Source organism: Xiphophorus hellerii, chromosome 14, assembly GCF_003331165.1.
Source record: "Xiphophorus hellerii strain 12219 chromosome 14, Xiphophorus_hellerii-4.1, whole genome shotgun sequence".
In the NCBI taxonomy this organism is placed as follows: Eukaryota; Metazoa; Chordata; class Actinopteri; order Cyprinodontiformes; family Poeciliidae; genus Xiphophorus; species Xiphophorus hellerii.
Window position 1 is genome coordinate 27,269,149 of NC_045685.1, and position 21,361 is coordinate 27,290,509.

Consider the following 21,361-nt stretch of genomic DNA (forward strand, 5'->3'; position numbering starts at 1 on the left):
ACAAGAGAATAATGAAGCCCAGGGAGGAGTTGCAACCCAAACTCACAGCAGCTCAGCAGGGGAGAACAAGAAGAGCTGTGCTGTAACTTCTACCCCCACTAGATTCAACTAACCAACATGTGAAGCCTCTTTACAAAACACTAGTATATGTTTTTTTAAGTATAAAGCAACCCCAAATTTTAAAATTAGATGAAACCAAAACATATCTGATGATTCAAGTGCCAAATTCTACTGCTAATAAAGCAGTAGAAGAATTAGGAGTTCCTCCTGAAATCCTTATTGACTCTCTTTCCTGCCATAAAATCAGTCCCTCCAAGAGGTGAAGGAAAGTTCATATGGTGGGTTAAAGATTTGTTTTGTGATCTGACAATAGAGATTGCTCAGACTAGTGTAGTGACCTTAAAACATAAAGTGTGAAATCTAAAAAATACAAGGGATTTAATTAACCTTTTTTCCTAAGGAACATAGAGATTGGCTGTTTAAATCTTAGGGTTTTGTTTGGCACCGTAGATTATAGGAAGATGTAGAGAGTCTTTACCATCACATAAGGCAGGATTTTGATGTAGTTTTAGTTTCCTAAAATTCAGAGAACCATTTTCTCTTTAGTGCAGGTTGTTTAAGCAAGCAAATACATAGTGAGCAATGAAATAATGTGGAAAATGTTAAATGTAAGTTTTTAGCATCAAAACACCAAGTCTAAATTGGTAAACATGCTTTGTCAAACGTTAGTTTAAATTCTTTGTAAAATGAATTATTTGAAAATCATAAGAGTAAAATGAAATAATGAGCTTTAAAACTGTAATGTGAAGTGTTTTGGGAAAATAGAGTCATCTTGAAGGTTTAAATCATGCTGAAATAAATGATTCTGTTTGTTTTGAAAGTTGACCTTTTAGGGAAAAGGGCAGCATTGAATATGGGTAGAATTTCTCAGGTAAAATAATAAACCTGTTTCATCAACATCTTTATTTAAAGTAGTAGAAATTATGATACATTAGCAGGTAATGCATCATCAGGGAGGAGAATATGTTATGGGTTTACCTTTTATATTACTTAATTAGATTACTGAAACTTATATTACTTAAACAAAATATTTGAAGAACATGTCTGATCTGTACTAAACATAAAAGTGAAAGGAAAGATATTGTCTGGTGAAATATATGCTTATTTTAAATGGATTTGAGTTGTTCTCCATTAAAGATGTTCTGACAATGGGCTAAAGTATTTTGAAACCAATAGATAACAAATTTATAGTGATAATGAAGCATATTTTGGTTAATTAACTTGGGGAAATAATTATAGAAATTAAAAATATTATTGTGCTAGCCATTTTCAGAGCACTAAATTAATGGATTAAGAATGTTTTAAGAAATGTTGTGAAGAATCTGTTATTGATTAAGTTATCACTAATCAGTAGAAGTACTCAGGTGGGTCTGAGATGTGGGATTATAATGATTTTTCTAAACTTGATTTTTGTTTTGATTTACATCCATTTAAAATGACTTTGAATAAAACTTTAAATTCTACTACCAGTAAAAGGCCTAGAGAAAAATTGGTGTATTTTGAAAATGTCTGGATTTGTTAAGTTATACATTGACATTATAATTACCCCAGGTCTAACTCTTTTGAATCTTTGTTTAAGGAAAGCATGTAGAATGTTTTAGACAAACTACCAGTAAAATCTAGTTTGTTCTATAAAAGTAATTTAAACTGGACTGTTTAATTCACACTGATATTCATTGTTTTGATGGTAAATGTAAGCTATACAACTACGTCTTTAAGCTTTTGTTATTGTTTTGTTTTTGTTCAGTCTTATATTACAAGATTAGTTTAAAATGAAGATCTGCATATGCTTAACATTCAGGGCAAACATTAATTTAGAACCTTGTCTTTTGAAGCAGGTGATTACAGGGTTTCGGTGTTTTCCATCTGTTGGAGGTGTAGTATATAATAATAGAAACGTAAATTGAATGGATCAAATCCACCATTTAATGAGCAGAACTTAGTAAAACTGGACAAGCAGGAGATAAGGTTTCGCATGATGAGTTGCTCATGGCTTTCTACACACAGACTGGCCTAGAGTTCAGAGCTCCAGACCTGACTCTGGACTCTACAACAAAAGCTGTTGTCTCTGAAGAAGAGTGCGACTGCTTGGAGAAGCGGTTTCACATTTATTCCGACGATAGCAGCCACAGTGGGAACGAGCGGTGGAGAATTCACTCGGACACAGAGTGAATTGAAGATATTTGTGTTGAATACACAAATGAATGATGCCTTTGGAAAATCTGATCTCTGTTTTGTCATTGCAGTTTTGCAGCTGTTTTTCTGGTGTCCTGTGGATGTGGTCTCATTCAAAGTCTGCGTTCTTTGATAAAAGATTAAAGTAATTCCCCTGATGGAAAATAACAAAGCCAAATTTACTTTTTTAAGTTAAGCCATTGTTTGATTATGCTGACACTGATGAACTTAGACTTAGACTTAGACTTAGACTGACTTTATTGTCATTTTGCATGCACAGGGTGTATACAGAACGAAATTTCGTTGCATACGGCTCAGGACAATGTTTTGAGCTTTCAATGTTGTGAGGTTACTCCAGAAAAAAATAAAATACAGTATAAAATATGAATATAAATATAAATATAAAATATAAAGTGCAGGACTGACAGTAAAAAGGAAGTTACTTAGCTCTGTACATGTGCAAGGTATAAAGTGGAGACCAGATTTTAAGTGCAGGCCAGTTAAGAGTTCAGCAGTCTGATAGCAAATGGGAAAAAGCTGTTTCGGAACCTGGTGGACCTGCACCGGACGCTGCGGAACCTCTTTCCAGAGGGCAGCAGGGAGAACAGTCCATGGTGGGGGTGTGAGGGGTCACTGACGATGTTTCGGCCTCGGGACACGCAGCGCTGGGATGAAATGTCCTGAATGGAGGGAAGGGGGGCCCCGATGATCCTTTCTGCTGTCCGCACCACTCTCCTCACGTTCGTCCAGTTGGAGGCGCTGCAGCTTCCACACCACACAGAGAGGCAGCTGGTCAGAATGCTCTCTATGGTGCTTCTGTAGAACGTCTTGAGGATCGGCGGGGGCAGGTGGTGTGCTCTTCTCATCCTCCACAGGAAATACAAGCGCTTCTGTGCCCTCTTGGCCAGAGACGTGGTGTTCGCAGTCCAGGTGAGGTCGTTAGTGATGTGCACCCCCAGGAATTTGGTGCTACTGACCACCTCCACAGCCGAGCTGTTGATGAGCAGTGGAGCGTGGCTGGGCCGGTTCTTCCTGAAGTCGACGATCATCTCCTTCGTCTTGTCAACGTTCAGGATCAGGCTGTTGTCTCTGCACCAGTCCACCAGCTGCTCCACCTCCTCTCTGTAGTCCAGGTCGTTGTCGTCTCTGATGAGGCCCACCACCGTTGTGTCGTCCGCGAACTTCACGATGTGGTTGGTGGCGAACCTGGGGACGCAGTCGTGTGTCATCAGAGTGAACAGCAGAGGGCTCAGGACGCAGCCCTGAGGGGAGCCTGTGCTGAGGGTGATGACATCGGAGGTGTGTTGTCCGATCCGGACTGACTGAGGTCTGTCGGTGAGGAAGTCTAGCAGCCAGTTGCGCAGGGGGGTGCTGAAGCCCAGGTGTCCCAGTTTTCCTGCCAGATGCTGTGGGATGATTGTGTTGAACGCTGAGCTGAAGTCCAGGAACAACATCCGCACATGAGTGTTCTTCTCCTCCAGGTGAGCCAGGCTCAGGTGTAGGGCGGAGGAGATGGCGTCCTCAGTGGAGCGGTTTCGGCGGTAGGCAAACTGGAACGGGTCGAATGTGGAGGGGAGTCTGGAGACGATGTGTTCTTTTACCAGCCTTTCAAAGCACTTCATCATGATGGGAGTCAGTGCCACAGGCCGGTAATCGTTGAAAGAGGTGACTTGAGGTTTCTTTGGCACCGGAATGATGGAGGCAGTTTTGAGACAGGCTGGCACTGTGGCTTGGTCCAGTGAGGTGTTAAAAATGTCTGTTAGGACACCAGCCAGCTGACCTGCGCATTCCCTGAACACCCGCCCAGGTATGTTGTCGGGACCTGGGGCCTTCCGTGGGTTGACTCTTTTCAGAGTCTTCAATACATCGGCTGTGTCCAGGCAGAGTGCCTCCTCTTCCTGGTGGGGAACAGTTTTCTTTGCCGGAGTACTGTTCAGTGCCTCGAACCTCCCAAAGAAGTTATTGAGTCCATTTAGAAAGTCAGCATCAACTTCACCCACTGGGGGGGAGGATGGATTGTAATCTGTGATCGCCTTTATGCCTTGCCACATACTTCTGGTGTTGCTGGTGTCGTGGAAGAACTCCTGTATTTTTCGACTGTGGGTTCGCTTTGCTAACCTGATAGCACGGTTCAAGTTGGCTCTCGCTGTCCTCAGTGCCTCCTTGTCGCCAGACTTGAAGGCTGAGTTCCGTGCTTTTAGCATTCTACGTACCTCCTTAGTCATCCAGGGTTTTTGGTTGGCCCGGGTGATAATGTTCTTAGTGATGCTGACGTCCTCTGTGCACTTGTTGATGTAGGCTGACACCGTCATGGCGTACTCATTGATGTTGATCTGGTCGTTGTAAGTGGCTGCTGCCTTGAACATCCCAGTCAGAGCACTCAAAACAGTCCTGAAGTGCATCCATGGCCCCCTCAGTCCACATTCTCACCTGCTTCACTGTAGGTTTTGTTCTGGTCAGCAGGGGCTTGTATGCAGGAGTTAGCATAACAGATAGGTGGTCTGAAGAGCCAAGGTGGGGGCAGGCGGCTGCTCTGAATGCTTCTTTGATGTTGGTGTAGGCCAAGTCTAGAGTATCTAGAGTATGAAGATGACACTAGAGAATGTTGTACTTATATTTCTGATGCTAATGAAACCCATTTTGATGAAGCAATGTCTGCCTTGAAAAACCTGCAACAGGCCATGTCACAGGATGCAGTTCCCTCACGAGGAGATTTTTTTTCTTGGCTCATATATGGACCATGGTGGCATCTGCTGTTGAAATTAATGATGCTTCTTCTTCTTATTCTTTTCTTGTTTTGTATTTTTACTGCCTGCATTATTCCATGTTTAAAATCAATGATAGCCAAAACTGTTGGAAATGTTATGTATCAGTATCAACTTGTTGCCTCCATCTCTGAGGGAAACTCTGATGTCTAACGTTGTGACCATACAATGAAAATGTGCCAGCAAGAAATGTGTTTTTGATGTCTGTGTTAGACTTCATAAATAATAATATGAAAAACAGGAGGGAATGTTAGAAAAATTATCTAAGTTCATTTACTTGTGAGTTTATTTGAAAGGTTATGTTTTCATATTATTATTTTCTGTGTTTACTTTACTCCTTTTCTTCGGTGAAATACTATTAACCATTTTTAGGATGTTTGCCTGGAGGCTAGAGAAGTTTGCACATTCCTGTGTTATCAGCTACATGTGTAACTGATTAGTTGTGGTCAGCCCAAGCCCTTGTAAGGGCATGTCGACAGAAGGTTCCAGAACACCCTGTAAAAAAAGGTCATTGGTCAAAATCTTTGTGTGACTCTGTGAAAAAGCCCAACCTCCTTCCTTGTATTTTCTAATAAAGCCAAATGCAGACAAAGATCGGGCAGAGTTGATCCCAGACAGTGTTTGACGGCGACTTTCCGCGTCTCAGATCTTCCCTCCTTTTCTGCAGAAAAGAAAATTGTGTCTCTGGTTGAATCTTTGCAAGTTAGGAATTAAAATAAACCTATCAGACCAGTTTTTCTGATCTCTGCTCTTCATGGTCAGCCGGCGGTTCTGTTGCGCTCAGTTTACAGGTCCACTGCGCTGCTGAAATCTGCCTGACTGGGCGGAAGTGAGGTCAGGAAGGAGTTTGATATGACGCAGTTTGAGACTCTGCAAACCAAGGATGCTGCTTGCTGCGCCCTTTTGGCCGACCAACGGAGGGGCCACTGGGAAGGCCCCAGTTAGCCCCGTATGCCAGTCCGTTCCTGGTAGAGACTGGATTCTAAACTGGGGCAGAAGAAACATTTGAGCTAATAACTGAGAAACTGAAGTGACATTATAAAACATACTGAGGTCATTTTAGTTCAGCATCAGTTTGAAATGTTACCAAACAACAAACTGTGAGTCACATCTGCTGTTCCTTGGAGCTCCACCTGTTAATTACCAGGTGTAATTATTATTATTATTATTGTCTTCGTTCTTCAGCTCATCTTCCTCATATCTGTGGTGTAAATTTGAGGCAATGATGCCTTTTAGGATTCACTGGTTTTATAACCCATTACTGGACAATCCTCTGTAAATGTCCTCTGGTTTCATGAAGGAAAGGTGGAAAAACAGTTGAAGCCCAAAACAAATGTCATGTTGTGAGAAATCACTGAGTTATTAGCATCTGGTGTTTTAATACATGGCTGCAGCTGTGCTCAGTTTCCTGGTTCAGTGACATTCCTTTGCAGGTGTTTCTGTCTTACCATCAGTACAAATAACTGAACAGAATGAGCCCGGGGCAAATACCTGTCCCAGGTATTTGGCCAATCATCACCGTCCCCTCCTCGTCTCCAGGTTTATTTAATCCGGTGACGCCAGCAGAGACCAACAGAAGAAGCAGCATCCGCCGGACAGAGACGCCAAATCGGCCCAGCAGCTCCGGTCACCAGAGAGCTACCTTCATCATCACCTTCATCATCCTCCTGTAGAGGGTAAGACCCGCTGGACTCTCTTCTGCTCATCCATGGAGACATTTCTCACAGAAAACCAAATTCTCTGAGGGGGAAAGAGGAAACATTCACAGCAACAGAGCCACGTAGAAAAACAACCGAAGATTATTACCATCTATTTGCAAAATCACCACCACAACAAGCTTTTAACCATAAATTCTCCAGATGGAGGAAAGTTTCACAAAAACTTTGTTAACGTTTCATAAACTTTATGTTGACAGAAATTGATTTGGAGAAATTTTACTTCCCCAAATTGTAGCTATGTTACAAAAAAAGGTTTTTTCAATTTGGTCCAAAATCTCCACATAAATTTGCATTTTGGTGCATCTGATGATGAATTGTTAAAATATGATTCATGTTTTGATCAGTTACTTTTTACCAAATGCTTTTCTGCTCTTAATTGAGTCGTTTCCTGGACAGAAACTTTTTACTTTTACTTGAGTAAAAATATGTTGAACTATTGCTTCTCTAACTTGAGTAAAATTTGTGGTGTAAAGTTACCCTGAGAGCTTTACAGAATCAGAAACTTTGACTTTGATTCTCTGAGCTTCTATGCACCACAAATCTGGAACAAACCACCAGAAAACTGCAGAACAGCTGAAACACTGAGTTCCTTTAAATCCAGACTAAAAACTCAGCTGGTTAGAGCTGATTTGGAAACATAATCATGAAACATTGATCAATAATCTGATGTGCAAAATGTAAAGCTGTTGACTTTATATTTTTATGTTTTTATGATGTAACGCTCTTTGAAATGCCTTGTTGCTGAAAGGTGCTCTACAAATAAAATTTGATTTGGCTGATTGATTGTTGCCATGTCAGGAAACTTTCCAGGGTGCGTTTCTTAGGAAGGTCAAACTAAACCACAGAAGAACACACACAGCCTCCAGCTGTTTGTGTTGGCATCAGGCTGAGCACTGAATGCCAGCTGCTTCCTGTTGGACGTCGTTCCAACCAGAGTTTAGCTGCTTCGTCTGTTTGGTGTCAGGCTCTTTGTTACACAAGCAGTTTTGTGAGGTGACATGATTCAGCTCACTACCAGCGCTGCTGTTTGGATCAACCAGACTCACTACAGATCAAAACCAGGACCGGATCATTTTGAAGCCTCAGAATCTGGCAACAGATCAGAAAGAGTTGGAAGTTGCCAGATATTGCCATTAATCCACTTTAAGTTTTGGTTTAACATCAGGACTTCAGATTTCTGGGAGAAATCTGAAACAAATATCATCATTTAGGTCCTGCTGCTGATTCATCTGCCTTGTTGTCAGTAACTTTACAGCCTGTGTTTGTACAGAGGACATTTGTGGCCCCTGCAGGTGTCCCTGTGGCCCCAGGTGGCTTCCTCACCTCCAAGGAAGACAAACCAGCAACAGATTCTGCCTCAAAGGAATTCATTCATGACTGAAATAAAACGAGACATTCAAACTTCAACAATAAACTTAGCAGAAAGTAAAAACTGATTTATGTTTCATGTGATTGTGGCAACCTGGGGGTGGATTTTCTTTATTAGGAAACCCAAATGTAAGATGTTAAAGTTTAAGATAAGGGAAACCGACAACGCCACCTGGAATAACTCCAGGAAAATAGAATAATAATAAGGACACAGGTACGTTCTACAGGAAATGAGACAAGATTCAGACAATTCTACAAAAAATTTATTAAACTTTAATAGGTTGTTTAATTTAACAATAACCTGAAATCGAATAGTTAAAACAGTGAATGCATTTTTAATAAAGTTGATTATAAAATGTTTAAATGTCAAAGGAAACTGAGGCTTACCAGTGGGGGGAGAGTAGTGAGGAAAGGGGCAACATCCAGTGAAGAAAAGGGATCACCCTGGACACTACAAAGACACGGCAAACACACACACAAAAAAAGGGGTGTTCCACAAAACACACGAGACAAGACACCGCCACCAGGGGTCACCACCGCCACCACAGAAGCCTCAGTCCCTAAAAGAAAGACAAAAAAATGAAACAATACGAGTAAAACAGTGATACAATAGCACTACAATATTGCTTTTTATCCCGGTCGTAGTGCCATCGATGCTCCCGGCAACGGGGGAAAGTTCATACAAATCTTTTAAAACGATTCATCGTAGGCAAAACAGCAGCGAGTGTACGTCCAAATTTGATAGTCAGGGACTCGGCAGGAGGCTAAAAAATAAAGTAGATTATTAATACAACTGCTGATAAAAACTATAACTTACGGTAGCTGCTTACCTGCAAATTACCACACGGCCAGATTAACAGATCCACAAGGTCACCTATGGAGCGCAGCTGTAACAGAACACTACATAAAGGCTTCGTTTACATGAGACGGATGTTACCTAGCCATGCTAGCGCTTACCTTCCCGGCAGCAAACAACCGAACAAATTGGTCCAGGAGTTGGAGGCACAGCAAGGGAGGCTAAACAGATCAGACCAGCTTGCATTAATTGCTATGATAAAAGCTGACAAACAAAGAGACAGCCACGCTTACCCAGCACAGCTCAGCAAACAAACTAAGCAGAATGAGTTGACGTCATGACGCAAGTAGTCATGTGGCAGGTAGACACCTGCTTATATGCAGCAGCCGAAATTGATCTTAAAGTGGCAGCGTACCATTTATGCTGCTACAATCTACCCCCCCAACTTGCGTCGACGCCCCGACGACGACCCCAAAAACACTAGCACCAAGGTCTAAACAGTGCAGAAACAGCATTACAGTGTGGATCAGGAGAGTGTGCAGCCCCATGCACTAATCCCATTGGTCTTGGGAGATGGTGGACATTGGAGTGCTGACCTGCTGTTGAGCGTGTAGTTCTTCTCATTACCCTTGGAAGGCCCTGATCTTTACTTGAGCTGGCAACACTAGGAGCTTGAGATGCAGATGTTGAAGGAGCTTCATGAGGATATACCTCGGCAGACAGAGGAACCGTGTTGTTTCTGACCAGGTGTGGGTTGGCTGGCAAAGAAGGCGGTGACTGGTGGACATTTACCCTCAAAAACAAATCAGGATCAGTTTCATCCTCAGAGGATGAATCAGTCAACAGTGGTTCCCCAATAGGGGATGCTGGGATGTCACTGCAAACAACTGGCTTCAGTAGAGACCGGTGGACCCTTTTAGTTTTGTTCAACTCATCTGCAGGAGCCACAGTGTAAACTGCTCCAGTATCACCCAGTACTTTTAGGACCTTATACACCTTGGAGTGCCACAGATCCTGAATCTTGTGTCTTCCTTGTTGACTGGTGTCTCGAAGTAGGACAAGTTGGCCTTCGTGCAGAGGAGAATCTTGAACATACTGGTCATTATTTCTCTTTCTCCTATCTGCAGCAATCTTCAGCTTCTCCCTGGCTTCCTCAAAAGCCAGTTGCAAGCGTGTCTGGTGCTCTGCAACCCACTTGTCAACACCGCCAGCACTTGGTTCTGATACATGGCCAAGCAAAAAGTCTAAAGGAAGCCTAGGTTGTTGGCCAAACATCAGGAAGAAGGGACTTTCTCCAGTGCTTTGATGTGGTGTGGTGTTATAACAAAAGATAACTTGTGGCAAATAAGAGGTCCAGGCTCTTTTACTGGTGGTGGGGAGGGTACGCAACAGGTTATGAAGCGTACGATTAAACCTTTCACATTGTCCATTTCCAGCAGGGTGGTACGGTGTGGTCCTGGACTTCTTGATGCCATAGAATTGACAGAGCTGCTGGATGAGGGAACTTTCAAAATTACGCCCCTGGTCTGAGTGAACACGGGCTGGTACACCAAACTTTGAAAACCACTCTGTCACCAGGACATGAGCCACAGTAGAGGCACGTTGATCTCTGGTTGGTATGGCCAGGGTGTACTTGCTAAAAACATCAGTTAAGACGAGCACATTCTCCCGCCCATCTTGAGAAGGCTCCAGGATTGTGAAGTCCATGGCAAGGATCTCATTGGGTCGTGACGCTAGCAGATGGCCCATATAGGTCCGTGCAAGAGGTCGAGTATCTTTTGCCACTTGGCATCGCTCACATGACCTGCACCAATCAACGACATCAGAGGACATTTTTGGCCAGTAACATCTTGTTCTCAGTAGTGAGAGAGTCCTGTCCACACCTTGATGGCCATGGTCCTGGTGAGCCTGAGTCAGGACCTCCTCCTTCAAGGCTGTGGGCAGCAACAGCTGTAGCATCTCCTCAGCACCATCGGGACGAAAGGTCTTGCGGTGGAGGACACCATCCTTCTCCACCAGGCGATCCCACTGCCTCAGGAATGCCAACAGAGGTGCAGGTAAATTCTTTCGCTCTGTGCGGTCGGGTTGTTTCTTGCGAGCCCAAAAGGTCCAAAGTTCCTGCAAAACTGGGTCAGCATGTTGTAATACTTGCATATCCTTTGTAGTGCGTTCAGGGAGGACTGTGATGGCAGCTTGCGTAACTTCCCGTCTCTCCATCATCAACTGCAGAGATTCAGGCAGACTACTCCCTGGAACAAGAGCACCAACCTGTTCTCTAGTAGATGGATGTTTTCTGGAAAGAGCATCTGCGTTCCTGTTTGTACGCCCTGAGCGATACTGGATCTTGAAATCAAAGGAGGCAAGTTGTGCAGCCCATCGATGTTCAGTGGCACCCAGCTTGGCAGTACCAAGATAACTGAGGGGATTGTTATCAGTGAATACAAGACATTTATGGCCCAACAAGTACTCTCTGAATTTTTCAGTCATGGCCCATTTAAGGGCTAAAAATTCAAGTTTCATGGAGCTGTAGTTATCCATATTACGTTCAGTTGGCCTTAATCCTCGGCTGGCGTAGGCAATGGGACGCACCACCCCGTCCTGTTGTTGGGAGAGGACAGCCCCCAGACCACCATGGCTCGCATCAACCTCTAGGATAAAAGGCAGAGAAAAGTCAGCGTAGGCTAGCACAGGTGAAGTAGTTAGCCTCCTTTTCAATTCCTCAAAGCTCTGTTGGTGTTCTGCAGTCCAGCCCTCAGCGATGTCCTGTCTTAGCCGCTTCTTTGTTTTTGAACTGCTTAAATGTCCCACTAGTTGGTGAAGGGGCGCAGCCAGCTTGGCAAAGCCTGCAACAAACCGCCGATAGTAACTGGCGAACCCAAGGAAGGACCTCAGCTCTGTGGATGTGGTGGGGCGCTGCCAGTTAACCACTGCCTCAATCTTAGATGGATCAGTTGCAACACCTTTGCTAGAAATGACATGGCCTAAGTATTTAACTTCTCGTTGAAGAAAGGAGCACTTTGTCAGCTTTGCCTTGAGACCCTCTTTCTTCAGGCGTCCAAGCACCATCCCCAGGCGCTCCAAATGCTGTTCCACAGTGGAGGAAAACACAACTATGTCATCAAGATACAGCAGCAATGATTGATTCTGCTTATCAGAGAAAATGCGTTGCATAAGCCTCTGAAATGTACTGGGCGCATTACAAAGGCCAAATGGCATTCTATTCCACTCAAATAGACCAAATGGAGTACAGAACGCCGTTTTATGACGATCTGCTTCTGCAACAGGTACCTGGTTGTAACCACTTGCCAAGTCCAAGGTAGAGAACCAGCAAGCACCTGTAAGTGCATCCAAAGACTCCTCAATGCGTGGTAATGGAAAGGCATCTTTGCGGGTTTTACTATTAAGCTGCCGATAGTCCACACACATCCTCAGGCTCCCATCCTTCTTTTTGACTAGCACAATGGGAGATGCATAGGGGCTGCAGCTCTCTCTGATCACATTAGTACTAAGTAACTGATTGATGTGATCCTTTACTGCTTCATAGTCTGACGGTGGTATACGCCGGTAACGCTGGTTTACAGGGGTCTCATCAATAAGGGGTATGTCATGACTAATTATGGTTGTACACCCCAAATCACGGTCATTTTCTGCAAAAACTGATGAATAATCCCTAAGAAGGGTCCTCACCTGCCCCTGGTGTGTGCAGGGCAGTTGGGAGAGGTCAATGGCCTCAATTTGGTCCTGCACAGTTGGGAGTACAATCTGAGAGGACACCTTAGCTGTATATGAGGGCTCTTCTTTAACACCGGCAGGCAGACTAACAACATTAACATGATGCAGAGTACCTACAACAGTACGTGGGTAAAGCAAGATATCTGTAGAGCCTACATTAACAATTGGTATGTAGGCTGTGCCTCGCACCACACGGATTAGGGCAGGGGAAGCAAGCAAACCTCCTGGCAGACCTGCCTCAGGAGGCTCAAATAGTACAGCCTGTGACAGCTGATCAGAGCATGTAGCAGCCACAAGCTTCATAACCCCACCTGGGACCCTGCATGCTGCACGACCCCGCACCTTTACCTTCCCCACATAGTCTAATGGGCCCTGCAAGCTTGCCTGATGGCACTTTTGCAATGCAGGCCAGATTTCATGAGGAGCCTGGGGGACATTGTCCTGACTGAACAACCCTGCGCCATGCTGCACAAAAAGCTCATGATAGCATTTTTGGATTACATTCATGCCTAAAACACCTGGCGTGGGAGCCACTGTGCCGGGAGGATCTTTTACAATTAAAACCCCGCAGTTTGGGATGTCTTTGCCACAAAGCTCAACACTAAGCTCTATGTAGCCAAGGTACGGGATATTTAACCCATTTGCTGCCTTAAGCTGCAACCAGTGACAAGGGCGTAAACCATCAGGGCCACCAGACTTGAAATGATCCTTAAAGAAACTTTCTGTAAGGGTCGACACCATAGAACCAGTGTCAATTAGACAGGGCACCTGAACACCTCCCAAACACACATCTAAATGAGGACACGATGCAACAAGCTTTGGCGTTTCCATACCATTATATGGTGCTGTGACTGAGCCAATAGTGGCCCCACCCGAACTGCGGCTCAACAATTCAGTGGGAACTAGTTTTCCGAGACCGCAGAATTATGAGGCAGGGAACTCGAGGGCTGCTGAGGGCCTCGAGTGTGAAAACGGGAAGGGACACGTACACCATCACATTCCCTAGCATAATGACCTGGCTGTTGGCACCGTCTACAGACTATAGGGACATTACGAGGGGGACGACTCTGTTGGTGAGTTTGACTAAGAGAGGCAATGCTCTGAGTGAGTTGATTTAATTGCTCTTGTTGTCGTGCCAACATATCATGCAGTGACCTCAATTCTGACCCCTGATCCCTTGGACTAATCTGAGAAGTGCCATGGACAGCATATTGAAATCCAAGTGATGGAACTGAAAGACTCCGAGCCCTACTACCGCCTGATGATCCCTCCCGTTCCCACCTAATAGCTTCAGCCCTGACATCAAGTAGTGTAGCTGCAGGTTTCTCCCGTACAAACTGTTTCAATGCACGCCGCAGTGGACCATCTAAAACATGCTCCACAAACTGATCCCTCAACAATACAGCAGCATTAACCATGCTAGTGGGTGCACAAGCTTTAACCTTCTCCATTAATCCCATTAGTGCAAGGGAAAATTCTTGAAGGGTTTCACCCTCCTGCTGCTTTCTAGAAAAGAAAGCCTCTTGCAATGAGACATAGGAATCAGTACAACCATATACCTCTTTTAGCACTCTAATAATGCAAGCTGGATCAGTCCGTTCAGCACTAGGACGGTGTCTAAGTTCCTCTCGTGCCTCACCCTCCAGATGATCATACAAGTAAAAAGCCTGATCAACAGGTGATAAGTGACGTGCCCTCATACAGGCCTCAGCCTCCTCCAACCACTCATTTAACCCTATTCCTGATCTTCCCCGGAACATTGGACATTTCCTGTCACGAGGCACAAACACCAACCTCTCTGACACAGGGGGACCCAAGGCAGGCAAAGCACTCCGAGATGTGCTTGAAGTAGAAGGGGCAGTAGAAGTACCTGGGGCCGAGCGTGACTGTTCCTGTCGTAATCGCTCGTTGTCTGCTTTCAATTGGGCAATCAAGTCCCGCATTTCTTGGATCTCCTCCTCCTCCATGACCTGGATCCTTTGCGATTAGATAGGCTCGCTGCTGTTTTGCCTGTACACACAACACAATTCTCTTCCAACGCAAAAAAAATAAAAAAATACAACGCCACTACACAAACAGGAAAAAAAAAAAAAAAAAAAAACAACAAAACACAACAACAACCCAAAAAAAAGAAGCTGAAAAATCACGTCTCACTTTACACAGTAGATCCTGCCGACAACGCCAATTTGTGGCAACCTGGGGGTGGATTTTCTTTATTAGGAAACCCAAATGTAAGATGTTAAAGTTTAAGATAAGGGAAACCGACAACGCCACCTGGAATAACTCCAGGAAAATAGAATAATAATAAGGACACAGGTACGTTCTACAGGAAATGAGACAAGATTCAGACAATTCTACAAAAAATTTATTAAACTTTAATAGGTTGTTTAATTTAACAATAACCTGAAATCGAATAGTTAAAACAGTGAATGCATTTTTAATAAAGTTGATTATAAAATGTTTAAATGTCAAAGGAAACTGAGGCTTACCAGTGGGGGGAGAGTAGTGAGGAAAGGGGCAACATCCAGTGAAGAAAAGGGATCACCCTGGACACTACAAAGACACGGCAAACACACACACAAAAAAAGGGGTGTTCCACAAAACACACGAGACAAGACACCGCCACCAGGGGTCACCACCGCCACCACAGAAGCCTCAGTCCCTAAAAGAAAGACAAAAAAATGAAACAATACGAGTAAAACAGTGATACAATAGCACTACAATATTGCTTTTTATCCCGGTCGTAGTGCCATCGATGCTCCCGGCAACGGGGGAAAGTTCATACAAATCTTTTAAAACGATTCATCGTAGGCAAAACAGCAGCGAGTGTACGTCCAAATTTGATAGTCAGGGACTCGGCAGGAGGCTAAAAAATAAAGTAGATTATTAATACAACTGCTGATAAAAACTATAACTTACGGTAGCTGCTTACCTGCAAATTACCACACGGCCAGATTAACAGATCCACAAGGTCACCTATGGAGCGCAGCTGTAACAGAACACTACATAAAGGCTTCGTTTACATGAGACGGATGTTACCTAGCCATGCTAGCGCTTACCTTCCCGGCAGCAAACAACCGAACAAATTGGTCCAGGAGTTGGAGGCACAGCAAGGGAGGCTAAACAGATCAGACCAGCTTGCATTAATTGCTATGATAAAAGCTGACAAACAAAGAGACAGCCACGCTTACCCAGCACAGCTCAGCAAACAAACTAAGCAGAATGAGTTGACGTCATGACGCAAGTAGTCATGTGGCAGGTAGACACCTGCTTATATGCAGCAGCCGAAATTGATCTTAAAGTGGCAGCGTACCATTTATGCTGCTACATGATGTTCTGTTTTCCAGCTCTCTGATTGGTCGCCTCCAACATGCTCCGCCTCCTGCTCCTCTTCCTCTCTGCTGCCATGTTGCTGCCAGGTGAGTTCCTGCAGTTAGAAGCAGTTTCTGCTGAGTCAGTGAAGATGGAGGAACGGAGCTCCTGCTGCCATCTTGGTCTCCAAACAGACCAACTGATGCTGGTTTATTCATCTACAGATTGTCATGTTGCTGCCAGACTCTGGTTCTCATCTCATGTGTCTCTGTGTTTCAGGAGCTGCTGGACAGATTGAAGTATTTACTATGAACACAGAGGTGGACATCAGCTCATGCCCCATCACGTACTTTGGACAGAAATACGAACAACTTTATGTGAGTAAAATGACTGGATGAACCTCTACTAATTATTGCTTAGTCAGACGCATGATGATGATGATGATGATGATGATGATGATGATGATCTCTGCAGCTTCAGAGCTCTGAGTCTGCCTGCTTTTATTTTGAAGCAAACACAGGAAGTAGGAGTCCAGAGGATTTCTGCTCATTTAATCAGAAACTGATCTGTAGAGTTTTATTCCTCAGGACTTCCAGACTCTTTTCTCTTCTTGATGAATCTTTGTGGGTCGGTTTTTCTTTGACTTGTTGTGTTTCTGTTTTTTCAGCTGAACTTCACCAGTGACAACTTTGTTCTCTGTTTCACCGGCTTTTATGAGCCTCAGGGCAGAGGAGACTGCTTGGTGGCGCCTCAAACAGGGAACGCACAGTTTTTAATTCAAAGTATGCCTGCCGGTTCTGATCAATACGTCCTCCAGAATCTGCCAAGCATTAAGAACACTGGGAAGTGCTTCGTGGTCTTTATGAACTCTGGAGTAAGTTCTGTTCAGTGATTTAAATCTGTTTTCTGGTTTTAGAAAAGACTTAAACACAAAACATTGATGGAAGAATATGAATGAACTGATAGAACTGTATGAGCTGTTTACGTTTAGTTCTTATATTTTATTCATTGTTTATATCGCCTATAGTATGTAATTATGTTTCATGCTAAGAGTTTTTGTGAAAACCTTTTGACTGGATCAAACCTGCTGACTGTTTTTTTGTATTTTTTTTAGTACCGTTTAGTTCTACTAAACTATGGATCACAAACTGCTTATTTGGGTTCAGACCAATCAGTGGTAAGTCTTTACATCTTTTACAAAATACAGGAAAAGCTTTGAGTTAATAATTAAATATTGTCAGATCTAAACATCTACCTGAAGATTTTCCTGATTATTTTCAGTTTTTATCAAGACATCCTTTAGACTCCACGTCCACTGGAGTGGACATGATGTTTTTCTGGGATTAAACTAATAAAAATATTAGGGAATTGGTTATTTACATGATGCTTGTTATAGATTGGTTTATTATTAAGCAAAAACAATAAAGTTTAGACCCTTAAGTTGATACTAGTGAGTTTCAGTCATCCAGACGAGCATGTGACTGAAAACAGACGGGGAGGAGGAAGCTTCTGTTTTACTTCAAAAATATTCTTTATGTTCATAACAGCACAGAAAAGTTTTCTCTGTATATTTTTAAGTATTTCCAGTAATAGTATTTGAAAGTATTTTGAATTTTTTTTTCTATCATTAAATTGTGGGATTATTTTTTTAAAGTTGAATGTCCATCCCAATGGACATCAGGACTTTGTGTTGGCTGTACAGCGCCTAATTATTCAGTGTTACTGTGCAAAGAAAGAAGCATGTGTGAACATTTCATAGCCAGTTTGTGATTTCATAATGATTTTCTGTTATTTTCTCAATGATGAAGTAAAAACTGTCAAACCTTCTTGAACTGACGGTACATCAAGAGATTTCTGATCCAGTGATTGGATGAGGAAAATAAGCCACAGGAATTAGATGGTAAATTGAGAAGTAAAGCATTCCCAGTTTTTCAGTGTCTCATCCAGAGAAGTTCAGCTACACAGTGAATCAGTGGGTGTTGTTGTCCTGCTAGATCAAATTATCAGTCTGTAAACACAAAAATCTGAGAAAAAAGTCAGAGCCGACTGGATGCAAGAGGCCATAATGCACAGAAAAACACATTTCTGCTGTAAGAAATGTAAAATCCAAACTGAAACTGCTTCAAGATGTTCCTAAAAAATAAAGGTTACATGGAAATAGCCAGCAGTTTGATAACTGTGTAATCTATTGTTATATGTTTACATCACTACAAATAATAGCATGTCAATACATTATGAAAGTTCAATGGCCATCACTAAAGTCAAAGCTATATTTTATATTATTTATTCTCTATTCAGACATGCACACTGATAAACAAAGCAGTAAAATCCAGTTTAAAAGGTTGAGACCATGAGTTATTGCATGAAGCTCTGCGGGGAAAGTATAGAAGTTTTCATGACGTTCTACGTTCATTTAGTCAAGATGTCCATTACAATGGACACCATGAAAAACATAGAAACATGAGACAAAAATCATATAGAAACATGAGACAGGAAAAATGTCTGTTTTGCTCTTTAGAGTAAAAATCAGCTGAGTAAAACAAAGTTTTGGCTCAAAGAAAGAAATGAGTTTTTATCAAGACATTTTTAATGAAATCAGTTTTTATTCTGTGTTGAGTCTCTGTGGTTCTGACTCTGTTGTTCTGCAGTTCCCTGATTTTCTGTTGGATGGAAACAAAGTTTTCCCTCCGAGTGTTGCAAACCAGCAAACCTACGCAGATCTGAGCGGCTGCAGGTCATCAGGTCAGTGAACCTCTGAATCCAAACCTGAACTTTGAGATTCAGTGAAACAGTTTTTCCTCAGATAAACTGAGTTTCTGAGTTTTCTGTCTCTTCCTTCGTTTCTCAGGTGTTCTGTTCAGACCTGGAGACGTTGTCAGCTCTGATCCAAAAACCTGCAGCACTCTCACCTGTTCTCAGTCTGCAGTCCTCCAGAAAACCAGCTGTGGGCCCACGGAGCGTTGTCAAGGCAACGGCGTGTAAATATGGTCATTTTTACTTATTTACACGCTCAAAGTCCTGCTACTAAAAACAGCACTTTGAAGGGTGCTTTATAAATAAAATTGATTGATTGATTTTGTATTTGAAAAGTGGGAAAGAGAAAAATGTGTTTTCAAATTTGACTCATGAAGTTAAATTTCACTGGAGCTGTGGTCTTTTTCACAGCAAGCATTAACTTTCAAGGAGCAGCAGGAAGTGTTAAATGAGCTTTTATTGTGAAGGAGAAGCACGAAGTGATAAATGAGCTTTTATTGTGAAGGAGAAGCATGAAGTGATAAATGAGGTTTTATTGTGAAGGAGAAGCATGAAGTGATAAATGAGCTTTTATTGTGAAGGAGCAGCAGGAAGTGAGCAGCAGTGGAGAACAGATCAGAGATCAGTGAGGCTGAAATGAATCTTTCTGCACAGCAGTTGGTCTAAATCTGAGTCCTTCACATCAGTCAGACCTCAGTAACATACTGACTACTGATCCAGAGAGCTGGAGGAGTAGAGCGCCCCCTGGTGGCTGTGGCCCCCAGCAACAGGTTGATGTTTGTTTCTGCCTCCACCAGCTGCTCCTCTGCCTCCTCGTTGGGCTCCGTCTGCACGGTGACGGGTCCGGCTGTGGTGGACTTCCAGGGCCAGCAGAACTCTGTGAAGGACCGGTGCTGGTACTCTCTGCTGAGGATCCCATCAGGCCCAGACTTCCAGGTTCTGGCCCACTTCCAGGAGCGGCGCCGTAAAGACGTGAGCTTCCTGGACGGCGTGACGCTGCGACTGAACGGGTTCACATCGGCCGTTGACATCCAGCTGAAACAAGGAGGCAGAGTTCTGGTGAGCCGCTGCAGACGCTTCATGGCTTCCAGCAGGGCCGTAATCTGGATCCTGGGGTTCTGGGGGCCCAGCCCAGGAACCTCTGGATTTATGAAACAAATGCAACTTTTTCTGCTGCTAAAGAGCAAACTGATACTTATAAGAGACTGACATGAAGTTAAAATAAAATCATTTTAAATGTTCACAACAGGAAAAACACTAGCAATGAATTTGATGATTAAATTTCCTAATTTAAAAGTTTTGATTAAAAAAATCTTAGACTTTATAGTTTTTGTTGTTTTTTATCTCCTGAACCCAAAAGAACTGAAACAGTTTTGAACTTTTTTTTCTATCAGCTTTGATCCTAAAGACAACTTATAAAAAATATTTTCTGAGTTTTAGCTGAAAACAAAAGTCAGATTCAGTTTTAGTTGAACTTTTTCAGTTGGTTCATAATTTATTTCAGTCATTCTGTGTGTGTGTGTGTGTTTAAAGCTTTCCTCATGCTACAGAACCTTTTCAGAGCTGCTGAGTCACAGGTCTGTTGTAGTCTGAAGTTTGTAGGTGAAGCAGCGTCTCTCTGCTGCTTCACCAGCAGGGGGCGCCACCTTCCGAAGCCCCTCCAGACTCGCCTGTAGCTCCTTTTCTCAGACAGACCTCCAGGTTTCTGTGGCTCAGCCTCTGAGTTCTGACAGTCCGCTGTGTCTCTGTGGGTCGCAGCTGAACGGCTCGCCGCTGACCCTCAGCGGCTCGGTTCAGACGGGTCACGGTGTGAACCTCTCCAAGGACCAAACTGGAGTCACTGTCCAGGCGTCCCTGTCCGACTTCTCTGCTTCTGTCTTCTTTGACGGCTCCACGGCTCAGATCCACCTGAAAGGTACAGAGCATCAGATGAGTTTGGTTCCTGAGGATCGATGCTGTCCTGCAGTCTGATGCTGATTGTCTCTCGCTGCGTCCTGAACCCGTCCAGGTTCTTATGGACTGCCTCTGCAGGGTCTGTGTGGAAACGCCAGCAGGTCTCTGAGTGAAGAGCGGCTCTCTGAGGACGGCTCCACCAGGTCAGACCTCCTTACCGACCGACCGCTGCTGGACGGACGGACTGCAGGTAAACTCAGGAATCGGTCCTGACCTTGTTGTGTGTCGCCCCCTAGCTGTGAGGCGCAGTACACCGACGCTACTGACACAACCACCAGCTGCACCAAGATGGCTGAACGGTGAGCACATTGATCCAGAACCTTTAGTCTGAGTTTCTCTCTGATCTCTGGGGGAAACTTCATGTTTCATGGTGTTTGATGCCTCGTGACGTCAGCTGTGATGGGAGACGAATCCGTTTATTGATCATTGATTGTCTCCATGTGGAGCAGCTGTAGCCTCCTGAAGGAGGCGCCCTTCTCCTCCTGCGGCGTGGACCCAGAGCCCTACATGGCCGCCTGCACAGACACTTTGTGCCGCTATCCGGATCTGGACGGCCTCAGCTGTCGGTTCCTGGAGGCCTACGCCAGAGCCTGCAGCCTGCAGAGCAGCGCCGCACCGGAGGACTGGAGGTCCAAGGCTCAGTGCTGTAAGACCTGCTGCCCTCCGTCTGCTCCATGAATCTGCTGCTGCTGCTGCTTTTCACAGTAATGCATCTGCTCTGCAGCGCC

General features: G+C 43.8%; 1 protein-coding gene and 1 long non-coding RNA gene across 2 annotated transcripts in view; one reads left to right on the forward strand and one right to left on the reverse strand.

The window, feature by feature from the left end:
- LOC116732573 (alpha-tectorin-like) overlaps positions 1–21,361 on the forward strand; it is a 38,856-nt gene that overhangs the window by 14,029 nt on the left and 3,466 nt on the right. The window lies entirely within an intron of this gene.
- LOC116732668 (uncharacterized) lies at positions 14,962–15,944 on the reverse strand. The gene is made up of 2 exons (XR_004341837.1): positions 15,806–15,944; positions 14,962–15,733 (listed from the first exon to the last, which is right to left on the reverse strand). It is a non-coding gene; the product is annotated as an uncharacterized LOC116732668 (long non-coding RNA).